Below are 11,669 nucleotides of genomic sequence, written 5' to 3' on the forward strand. Positions count from 1 at the left end.
ATGGATTTTTGGTTTTTATTCTTTTACCTTTTAAAGATTTCTCTTTTGCCTTGTCACATGTTGAAATTTTCTTCCAAAACCCCTCCCTCCACTTTGGGTCAAGTCAAATATCCAATCCCAGCAAGTTCAACCCATTTTTTGATTTTTATTCTATTTATTTTATCCTCAAAACAATTTCTGTCATTTATTTTGGACCTAGCTGATTTACAAAGGAACCACCAGATCCCTTTTGAGTTTTGGTCCCAAACAAACTCCCCTGGCTAGTCCTTAGTACCCTCAACCTAGATCCATCAAGATCCACTTGTCCACAGTTCAAAATTTTCAAATTTTGCTTGCTACAAGTTTGGACCAGATTTGCCATTTTTGGTGAAATACATTATTTTTCTTCTCCAAAAATTCTGAGATAAACCAGGCAGCCCCTAGGTGCATTAAGAGGTCACCTCACCAAAGATCAACTCCAGAAAGCTTTTCCACATGCCAAAAACATTTCATCAAACACCTGGCATGCACTGTTTCTGGCAATATTCAGAAAAGTTTAGAGTTTCAGTGTTTCAGTTTCAGTTTCAGTCAGAAACCGTCGACAATCTCACCAGTAGCCACCTTGGATCGTTGCTCACTGCTCCTTCTTCTTATCCAGTGTGCCGCACGATCATTTGGACGAGCGCGGGTGTCGGTGGCGACGTGGCACCTCATCGCCGGCGTCTTCTGCGGTGGTAGAATCACAAGTGGCGGCCAGCAGAGACCGGCCCTGCCTTTCGGCGCCGTCAAGCACCGCCCAAGCCACCCGAAGCCTCCGCGTGGCTGTCCGCTTGCCTGTGCACGCTGCAGCACCGTCGCTGTGGCTTGAGAGGCGCAGAGCACGCTCTCTGCCGCCGACGAGCCGTGAGCCGTTCCGTCGGAAACTTGGAGTATCACCCAAAACAGGCCAAGCTTAGCCCTTGAACGGATCCAGTGGACCGATCCGCAGCTGCCCCGACCCCTAAACCACCTGCCCGACCACTACCTCGCCGTAATCACTCGCCGGAGTTATCATGTTCTCGGCAACCGCCTTGGGCCGACTATAAATAGCACCCCGAGCTCGCCTTCGACCAGGCATCACCCCTCCACCTCACCAGAGCCACGCCCAGCCACTAGGAAGACCTCGGGGAGGCCTTCTTCCCCGACCCCGGCCGCCCTGATCCGCTTCAGGCTCCGACATGATCCACTCCGGTGAGGGCACCTCCGCCTCCCAAACCACGTCAGCAACCCTCTAGTGCACCCACTCGTCTGACCCTAGCCTCGATTTGGCGTTTGCAGCTCTCCTAGGCGAGATCCACCACCACCCGAACTGCCGTCCGCCGGAGTAAAGGCCGCCGTCGACGTGGTGCTCGCCGACGACCAACTCCACCACCCACAGATGCGGAAGAGCACCCTGAGTCCGTAGGTACCATCCACTCCTCCTAGCTCGCCGTGGATCGACGCCGGCGACCACCACAGCCCTCGGGCGCCCGCGACTCTGTTTTCAAATTCAAACCTGACGGGTGGGACCCCCTCGTCAGCTTTTTCTTTTTTTGAACCGTTTTCTGAAAACGCATTCGGGCAGAATACGCTTTCTAACTGAAACGTTTTTCTGTCTTTTTATAAACTACCCCCTGGAAACTTTCTGTTTCATTACATATGAGTCCCTGGACTAAAACCTTAATAACTTTTAAACAAAAGATGATTTTGAATTGATTCTTTTTCTGTCATCTTTATTTTTCTGTCTAGTTTTTTATCATATTTATTTGAAAAAAAATTGGAACACTTTTGTGCATGCATGGTATTTACGCAGTACCCAACTTTCTTGTATACCATAGATACCGACGGAGGTGACAGAGCCGCAAACTACGCCGAGCTAGACTCCGACTACTCCGAACCAGGCAAGCATGTTTGAACCTTTGATATGATGAGTGTTTTGCATGTTTGCTTGAGTAGTTATTTCATGGCATGTTTATATAAGCATCAGTAAGTGTTATATTGCATGCAAGGCAGCTACAAGTGAGCTTCGAAACTTGATGTGTCATTTGATGTGAGTTTACATGATCATGTGGTGACATGAAAGGTGGTAAGATGGTATTGTTGAAGCATGCCAGTCTTATGTAAACAGTTTAAATCCAGTGTTAACGTGGATCAAGTCACGTTACTATCCGTCCCCTTTTTCGTGCTACCACATGTTTTCTACAAAGAATACAGTTTAGTAAGTTGCAAACCTCTTTCCTCGTACACACCAAGTAGAGGGGCCGTGATGAGGGTTCCATGGCCCTGGATTAAACACCGTCATCCGTTCAGGGGGCATGGGTGTTTCCGGTTGGGATCGAGAGGGGGGCACCCCTTAGAGGACGCGATGTAAATTTGATCCCATGCTATTCGAGGATGTGGCCTCCCGTCTCAAAGTTTTTCTTGAACGTTGCCTAGGGTGATCCCTGGCAACGGGATGTGGAATGGGTGTGTACTAGTTAGATGTGTTTCTTCTAAAATACCATAGATAGAACTAGTCCTTCGTGACTACTGAAATCCGTTGGCTGTGGTTAAAGAGTACAAACTCTGCAGAGTCAAAACCATTCGAGTAACCGTATCTATGGTCAAGGACCGTGATCAACTTATCTATGTCAGTGTCAGTGTCAGTCCCAACGTCCATTTCAGTATCAGTCTCAGTGATAATCTCCGATGAATGAACATGAGTGTTAAACCCGACTGAATGTTATTCCTGTGGATGGACTAACCCGTTTATTATTATGTACTGAGTATTTCCTTGGAGTGATTTAAATTCATGGAATTATTGAATGCGAATGATGAAATATAAGCCCTTTATGTGATGTCGCTCAGACGTCCGACTGTGGCACTCTTGCTATTCACTTTTGATATAAGCCCTTTATGTGATGTCGCTCAGACGTCCGACTGTGGCACTCTTGCTATTTACTTTTGATATAAGCCCTTTATGTGATATCGCTCAGACCTCCGACTGTAGCACTCTTGTTATTTACTTTTGATATAAGCCCTTTAGGTGATGTCACTCAGACGTCCGACTGTGGCATCCCTGTTATTTACTTTCATTATAAGCCCTTTTCGAGATGTCGCTTAAGACGTCCGACTGTGGCATGCACTGTCATTTACCATTCAATATAAGCCCTTTATGCGGTGTCGCCCTGACGCCCGACTGCGGCATGTTAATTTATTTTTACCTTTCGAGGCGTCGCTTCAGACATCCGATCGGTCTTTAGTTATTTTAGGATTTCGGGAGGACTACCGCCTGACTTCCTTTTTATTTAATATGCCGTGCAAGTTTATTATCTGAGAGTGCATTGCTAAACTACTCATGTGCATCATGTTTGCATTTGTTATATCTTATGTCCGAACTGTCTTGCGAGTACATTCAAAGTACTCACCTGGCTTGTTGATTTGGCCAGATATTGACGAAGGCGATCTTATGGATGAAGAGTACGATAGCGAGTCCGACGCCTAGAGGAGTCCCAGTCAGTCCCGTGCGATCCTGGATTTGGTCACTTGTATCATATACGCTTCCGCTACCTGAATAAAATCATCGAGCCTCACTCCGACGCTCGATGAGCTATAAGATTAGGAGTCATGTCACCCACTTCACTATGACATATCCACCACCACTTTTATTACGAGTCAGTAGTTATGCCACCATACCCTTGTGTCATATCCGCCTTTATGTATAATATCGGCGAGCTTGTAATAAATTGTTGAGCAGCCTCAGCTCAACCTTGTATAATATTTAGAATCTCTGGATTTCTGTATCAAGGATTTGTCTACCAGTAAGGAGGATTTTCCTATACTGGTCCGATAAAAGGGTCGGTTTCTCAATAAAGGTTTTATTGGAAAACTGGTCGTGACAAACTTGGTATCAGAGCCAGGCTGACTGTAGGAAGCCACTAGGTGCAATCGCTAATCGGTTATTAGCGTAATGAGTGTTTTTTATATTTAGCAAATGTAGTAATTTTCTGTTGGTCATCATAAATTTATGATTTGACTATCCGGAATTTTTGTCTACTCTTGTAGATGGCTGGCAGCGACTGTGAGTCACAGATGTTCGCCAATGTACCTGAGGGATTTATCAAGCTTCTCGTCTCCATCACCAAAGTCGCAATCGGGCCATCGGCTCGTCCGGAATTCACACTCTACCAGCACAAGATCAACGACAACGTGTCTATGCACCAGGCCGCGGTGCAATTCTAGGGAGGACGTTCTGAGTCATGCCGCTTCCGATTTGTGGGAAGGGCCATGCCTACGGAGAGGCATGCTATGCAGATGGCTGCCTGTGAGGCGATAGCTCGTCTCTGGGATGCTCTTCCTTCGATGAAGGCTCGTCGCTACCGCTACCTCCCCTGCCACGTGCCATACACTTGTCACTATGCATTCACTTGCCCTAGGGGAGAGAGAGACGAGGCTATTGAGATGTTGGTTGAATATCTCAAGGCTCTCGAGGTAGCTTTTGATAACCTCGTGGACAACTTTGTGGCTGCTCGTATGGACTTTGTGCAGGGCTGTTCCGCCAACAGGAGGGAGCTCCTCCATACAGCACCACCATTGACTTACGTCTCGTCCGCAGCATCCTATTCACCTGCCATCTTCGCCACTGCTCGCCGCCTGCCTACCACTAAGGAGTTTGACCAGGTCATTGCTCCTACCCAAGTCAGTGCTGCACCACCTGCCGCACCTGCACCAGCTCCTCAACTCAACACTTCATGTCTGGAGCCTATTAGTGAGGAGGAGGTTGAGTCTCTAGCATCACTGGGTCTTACCCTCGGCAGGCCGAGGGAAATTCTCACCATCTCCGACTGAGTGCGCCTAGCAGCCGTGCGATGTACCAGCTTGTATGATATGTTTATATGTATATAGGTTGTGAGAAGTAGTTTGTATGCGCATCATGTAGGAACTGGGAGAAGTGCACTAGGCTAAATAACATGTTAGGAATGTGTACGCACATCCTAAGTGATGTATTGTATAATTACGACTTGCGTGTAAGATTGTACTGAGCGGTCCTTCTCCATGCGCAATCAAGTATTTTCTTGAAAAATGTTGGAGTTCTTAAATTTTCGCCTTTGCAAAATTATTTATTTTGCCACTCAGTTTTTCTCATGAGTTTTACAAAAATACCCAAGAGTGGAAAATGCCTCATCCTTGGACTCGTTCCATGCCAAGTCCGCCGGAAGAAAATTATGGTACGCAGACAAGTAACAATTTCACACAGGGGCAGTCAAGTCAGCAAGGCAGTGAAGCAGCATTTTCTCAAGTATGCCGCCTTTATGAGCAAAGCCAGCAGCAGCATCGAGAAATGATGAATCATGTTATCAATATGGGAAATCACCGTGAAACATATCAGCAGCATTCCAAGTTGTCTGAACTAAAAAAGACACGTCCCCCAACATTCTCTCACACTGATAGACCGCTTGAGGCCGATGATTGGCTTCGAGACATTGAAAGGAAATTAATTATTGCACAATGTTCAGACCATGAGAAGGTACTATATGCACCCTACTACCTCACTGGAGCAGCTGCGTCATGGTGGGAGAATTTCCTACACATGCACCCCGATGAAAATAACATCACCTAGGAAGAATTTAAAGAAGGTTTTCATGGGGCGCACATCCCTAGAAGCATTATGAAGATCAAGAAAAGGGAATTTGATGACCTCAAGCAGAGAAGCATGACAGTGACTGAGTACAACAGTCAGTTTACTCAATTATCTCGTTATGCCAACGAAGAACACATGACTGAAAGTAAAAAGATGGAAACATTTCTGGACGGTCTTGCACCAGCACTTAAATGCCAGCTAGTCGTACACACCTTTCCGGATTTCAAAACACTTGTGGACAAAGCCATTACATTGGAAAATGAGCGGCGCATCTTGGAGGATTTTCGCAAGCGCAAAAGGGACCAGACTACTCATGCTCGCAACAACCGGAACAAGACTAATTTTCAGAAGAATGGAGCAAACAAGTCCACAACCAATGTTCCACGCCCGATATCATCATAGATGTGGCGGGCTCCTACTTCTATGACAAAAAATCATGACAGAAAATGGGCTTTTCATCCTGGGCGTGCCGGAGACGCAGCTGCATGACATTTTTTGGGCCGTCCATGACGAAAAAACCCGTGGTAGAAGCGAGGGCAAGGAAAATTTTGGGGAGTTGCCGGTTACGGTGGGTGGTCGGGGGCCGAGCGATGCACGTTTCTCTCATACACGTACGCGCGTGTGTGCGAGGCGTTGGCCCTAACTGAACCCGAGCGAGGCGTTGGGCTCTAACTGAACCCGAGCAATTGCACTGCAGGCTACGCGTTAGTACTCGGCGAGAGTCATAATTGACCTGTTTGGCATTGCGTTACTACTCGGCCCATATTCAACGACACCTCACTGGCCCAAACAAGTGTACATCATCGAAAAGACACTGAGCTCAAATTATATAACTTGAAAAAAGGAGATATACTCTGAACACTGGAGAATGGTGATGCCCTCATTTAGCCCACCAGTAGTTCAAGACAATAAACAGTTCGAAACAACGATATATACAACATTCAAACACTGACTAGTGACTACTACTGACATAAACAACAAGACATGATAGTTCATAAGAAGTCTTGCTACACCACCAAAACGCACCCATCTGCAGCGCTCAAACTCTCGTGATCCAGACGAGAATGAGATTCTAAACAGAAGCAACTATTACATAGTAAGAGTGACATAGACGAGGATGACCAAATGACAAGGAATATGCATAACGAAAGAAAGAACTACCCATCCAGAACCAGAAGCAAAGACAACAAAGTCATTCGAAGAGATGATCCAACACCATCATAATTTGCAGTCCCGCTGCAGCGACCAGTGATTCGGAGACACCAGTACTCCACCCTTTCGATGCAACAACCCAATTACCTATCAACCTGAAGGCTTGAACCACATCACTGCCTGTTGTAATTGAGACATCCAAGGATCAAAGTTAATCCGGATGCCTTTGTCATTCTCACCTTCTTTTGGCTGCAGGCTATATCGTTGACAATCAGGGGAGTTTGCTCCCGAACTCCTAGGGCTCGTCGTGTAGACACAGTTTTCCATAGCAAACAGAGCCTCTCTGCCATCAAGGTCCTTACCAATGGTGATCTCCTGGTTAATCGGATAATTGAGTCCGAGAAACAGAGAGTGTGAACCAAGGCTGTTTACCCGCCTCCAACTAAAAAATCCTGATGGCCCCAACAAGCTGTTATCCTGCTCATAGACGTAACAACCACTGTCCGGATACTCACGTATTTCACGGTGCTTGTATACAGTGGGGTTTTTGCAATATAAATTTTCTGGCTCATGTGTCCAAATGATCATCAGTCTTTTGCCGTCGTCTGATCGAGCGAGAAACCAGTTGTGCTTCCCTGTTTTTGGCAAAGGTGATGTGATTAAAAAGGGCAGTAACTGTAGGGACACTACATCATATCAAAAAGGACAGGCATTGTTAATGTAAGATCAACATTGTTTAGAGTATGAGTAGGATAATGCAAGAAACATCATTGATATGTCCCTGTTGGAACTGGGAGGAAAATACAGGGAAATGTATACTGGGTTCGAAAATATAGAAGTGCCATGCATGGTTATACTCATGTTATCTCACAATCGATTCTTCACAGGAAACTACCATGTACCATGTCATGCATGTTATGTAATCATGTTCTGTCCTCACAAACAAATTCTTCAAGGTAACTAACAGACCATGCATTGTTATATACTCGTGTTCTGTGGGCAAAAAATTTGTGAGGATATTATTCTAGCCATTGATTGCTGAAGGGCGAATATAGGTATGTACACATGGTAAGCATTGCAGGATTTCACTACTTCCAAATATAGAGTTCTCCATATGCACATTTACTTCCCTAATGTATGGTTAGATGAAACCAACAGTGTGGTGCATGTTTCTACATCATGAAAATGAGGAAAACTAACATGGCCATTGATACACACTCATATTTAGTAGTAGCATATAGATTACTGTAAAATAAGGATAATATCCATATATTCCTAACCGTTTGATTATTCAGGGTACAAATTGGCTGTAATGACATGGTCACAATCGCATGAATTAACTCATTCCAAATATAGCTGATTTACGGCATCTCTAATACATTGCCATAGTTCTACTCAAATTCTGCTCAAACAAGGATATGCCAATCATCACAAAAAGTTCAAACAGTTTCATGGCGTCATCATTAACATGAGACGGAAACAACTTACACGCGCCGTCCCAACAATACGTGGTGCCATCTGCTTTGTCGATCGCATAGATGATGCCATTGTGTTCAATAGCATCACAGAAGTGTGTATCAGTTTGACGATGATCCACTGCGAGCTGGGTTCTCTCCAGCTAAAGAAGGCACTGGTGCAAAGATAGGCGACTCCATGGTCGAACAAGGCAATTAGCTTGAAGTCTGTGTAATTCGCATGTCGTGTGGGCACTTGACAGATTAAAATCTTATGCAAAACAAGGTCCGTCCAACTGATGTGGTAATCTAGATAACTTGGACAGCGATGGTAATACTCTATATAATCCAACGGAGGAAGGATAATCTCATGGGAGGTCTGGAAGTTCACGAGCACCAACTTTTTACCATCTTCTCTGAAGGCATCCATCCAGTGGGAGTTCATGCCGACCCAGTACATACCTGCCAAGAAGTTTCGGGCGATGGTGATCGGACCGATGTCAAGGGAAATGATGTACGGCGACCCATTACATACCTGCAAAGAAGTTTCGGCTAATGGAGATCGGATTGAAGTCGAGGGGCATCATGTACGCCTCCGTATCAAGGTGAGCCAATCTCGCAAGACCAGATAGTAGCAAGCAGGGTGTCTTGTAAAGCTTAGGCCTCGCTTCGACAATGGTCGTGTGCATGTCCCTCGAGCATGCATCCAGCCGCAGGGCGCTCAACATATCCATACACGAACAACAGAGGTCGAGGATGTCACTGGGGAGATTGCTCCAATCGCGGCTCATATGGATGCTTGCGGTTTGCGTTCGTCCATGGTGGAGTTTGAAAGGTGGGGGTTTTGGGGGGCTTGATTTACGGGGGAGAAGGCTGTCGGTGCTGGAGTGGCTAGCGAGGGAATAGTGGTACTAGGGGAGGCGAGTGAGGCGACGGTACACGGGGGCACAGTGAGATGGAGACGGAGACGGAGAAGGAGATGGAGAAGGAGATGGAGATGGAGTGGTGCTATGGGAGCGGAGAGGGAGACGAGGCGAGGCGCCAATGTGCTGTACAGCGGCGGTGACAGACGGCACAGTGCACAGGGTGAGGCTGACTTTGGTAACCCGAACACGCCGCCTGGACTAGTGTCAGGCGCAGGGTGTTGTCACTTCACTGTGAGGACCGGATGAATAGTATTTTGACTATCAAGTGTACCGCAGTTGTACTACTACTACTACTACTACTACTACTACTACTAGTAGTAGTAGTAGTAGGAACATGAGTACTCCAGTATTGTATAGCGGAAATAGGTCTCCCGTGCTAGCATGCTGATACGTCTCCAGCGTATCTATAATTTTTGATTGCTCCATGCTACTTTATCTACTGTTTTAGGCAATATTGGGCTTTATTATCCACTTTTATATTATTTTTGGGACTAACCTATTAACCGGAGGCCCAACCCAGATTTGCTGTTTTATGCCTATTTCAGTGTTTCGAGGAAAAGGAATATCAGACGGAGTCAAAACGAAATGAAATCAACTGGAGAAATTATTTTTGGAAGGAAAGCAACCTGATGGACTTGGAGTGCACGTCAGGGGAGTCCCGGGCTGCCCACGAGGGTGGGGGGGCGCGCCCCCCTACCTCGTGAGCACCCCGGAGGTCCACCGACGTACCCCCTGCACCCATATATACCTACGTACCCTAAAACTTCCAAAACAGAAGATAGATCGGGAGTTCCGCCGCCGCAAGCCTCTGTAGACACCAAAAACCAATCGGGACCCTGTTCCGGCACCCTGCCGGAGGGGGATCCCATCACCGGTGGCCATCTTCATCATCCCGGCGCTATCCATGACGAGGAGGGAGTAGTTCACCCTCGGGGCTGAGGGTATGTACCAGTAGCTATGTGTTTGATCTCTCTCTCTCTCTCTCATGTTCTCTCTCGTGTTCCTCTATGGCACGATCTTGATGTATCCCGAGCTTTGCTATTGTAGTTAGATCTTATGATGTTTCTCCCCCTCTACTCTCTTGTGATGAATTGAGTTTCCCCTTTGAAGTTATCTTATCAGATTGAGTCTTTTATGAGAACACTTGATGTATGTCTTGCCGTGATTATCTGTGGTGACAATGGGATATCATGTGCCACTTGATGTATGTTTTGGTGATCAACTTGCGGGTTTCGTGACATTGGGAATTTATGCATAGGGGTTGGCACACGTTCTTTACTCTCCGGTAGAAACTTTGGGGCACTCTTTGAAGTACTTTTATGTTGGTTGGACGAATCTGAGATTGTGTGATGCATATCATATAATCATGCCCACGGATACTTGAGGTGATAATGGAGTATCTAGGTGACATTAGGGTTTTGGTTGATTTGTATCTTAAGGTGTTATTCTAGTACGAACTCTTTTATAGATCAATCCGAACGAATAACTTTGAGGTGGTTTCGTACCCTACCATAATCTCTATGTTTGTTCTCCGCTGTTAGTGGCTTTGGAGTGACTTTGTTGCATGTTGAGGGCTTGTCATATGTTTTATCTATGTTATTATTGTTGAGAGAACTTGCACTAGTGAAAGTATGAACCCTAGGCCTTGTTTCCTACCATTGCAATACCGTTTACGCTCACTTTTGTCGCTCGTTACCTTGCTGTTTTTATTATTTCAGATTACAAAAACCCATATCTACTATCTATTTTGCACTTGTATCTTCATCTGTTTGCCGAACTAGTGCACCTATACAATTTACCATTGTATTGGGTGTGTTGGGGACACAAGAGACTCTTTGTTATTTGGTTGCTGGGTTGTTTGAGAGAGACCATCTTCATCCTACACCTCCTACGGATTGATAAACCTTAGGTCATCCACTTGAGGGAAATTTGCTACTGTCCTACAAACCTGTGCACTTGCAGGCCCAACAACGTTTACTAGAAGAAGGTTACGTAGTAGACATCAGATGCCTATTCACTTCATCATTCAGGTATCATCCATATTGCGAGCAGAACCAAATTCTCATGCATGCCCAATCAATGCCCTGCCGCGATGCATGCAGTGGTCGTTCTGGTGCATCAAGGACGGCATGCAGATCGTTCCACACTTGAGAAGAGGAAAAATGGAAAGGTAGAATGCGGCAGCAGAGGAAGAGAACGCTGGCTAACGAGTCTGGGAGGGGATCGACCAGGAAGTTAATGCTCCACGCCTAAAGGTTTTGGGAAAACCTGATTTTCATAAGGTGACTTATACTCACCTAAACGGAGGGAGTATTCCTTAACCAGAGAATGTTGTGTCTCCCACTCACGCGCTCAAAAAAAAGAAGCTATGACACATTTTTTATCTGTTTGCATAGGTCCCACCTATCAAGAAGGATGGGCACGTACACGAATAGGTACGACTCACCAGTCTACCCGCATAGCCTTTTCGTTTAGTCTACCTAGCCGTCTAATCAACTGCCTGCATGCCACTTCTCCCAT

The sequence above is a fragment of the Triticum dicoccoides genome, chromosome 4B, assembly GCF_002162155.2.
Source record: "Triticum dicoccoides isolate Atlit2015 ecotype Zavitan chromosome 4B, WEW_v2.0, whole genome shotgun sequence".
In the NCBI taxonomy this organism is placed as follows: Eukaryota; Viridiplantae; Streptophyta; class Magnoliopsida; order Poales; family Poaceae; genus Triticum; species Triticum dicoccoides.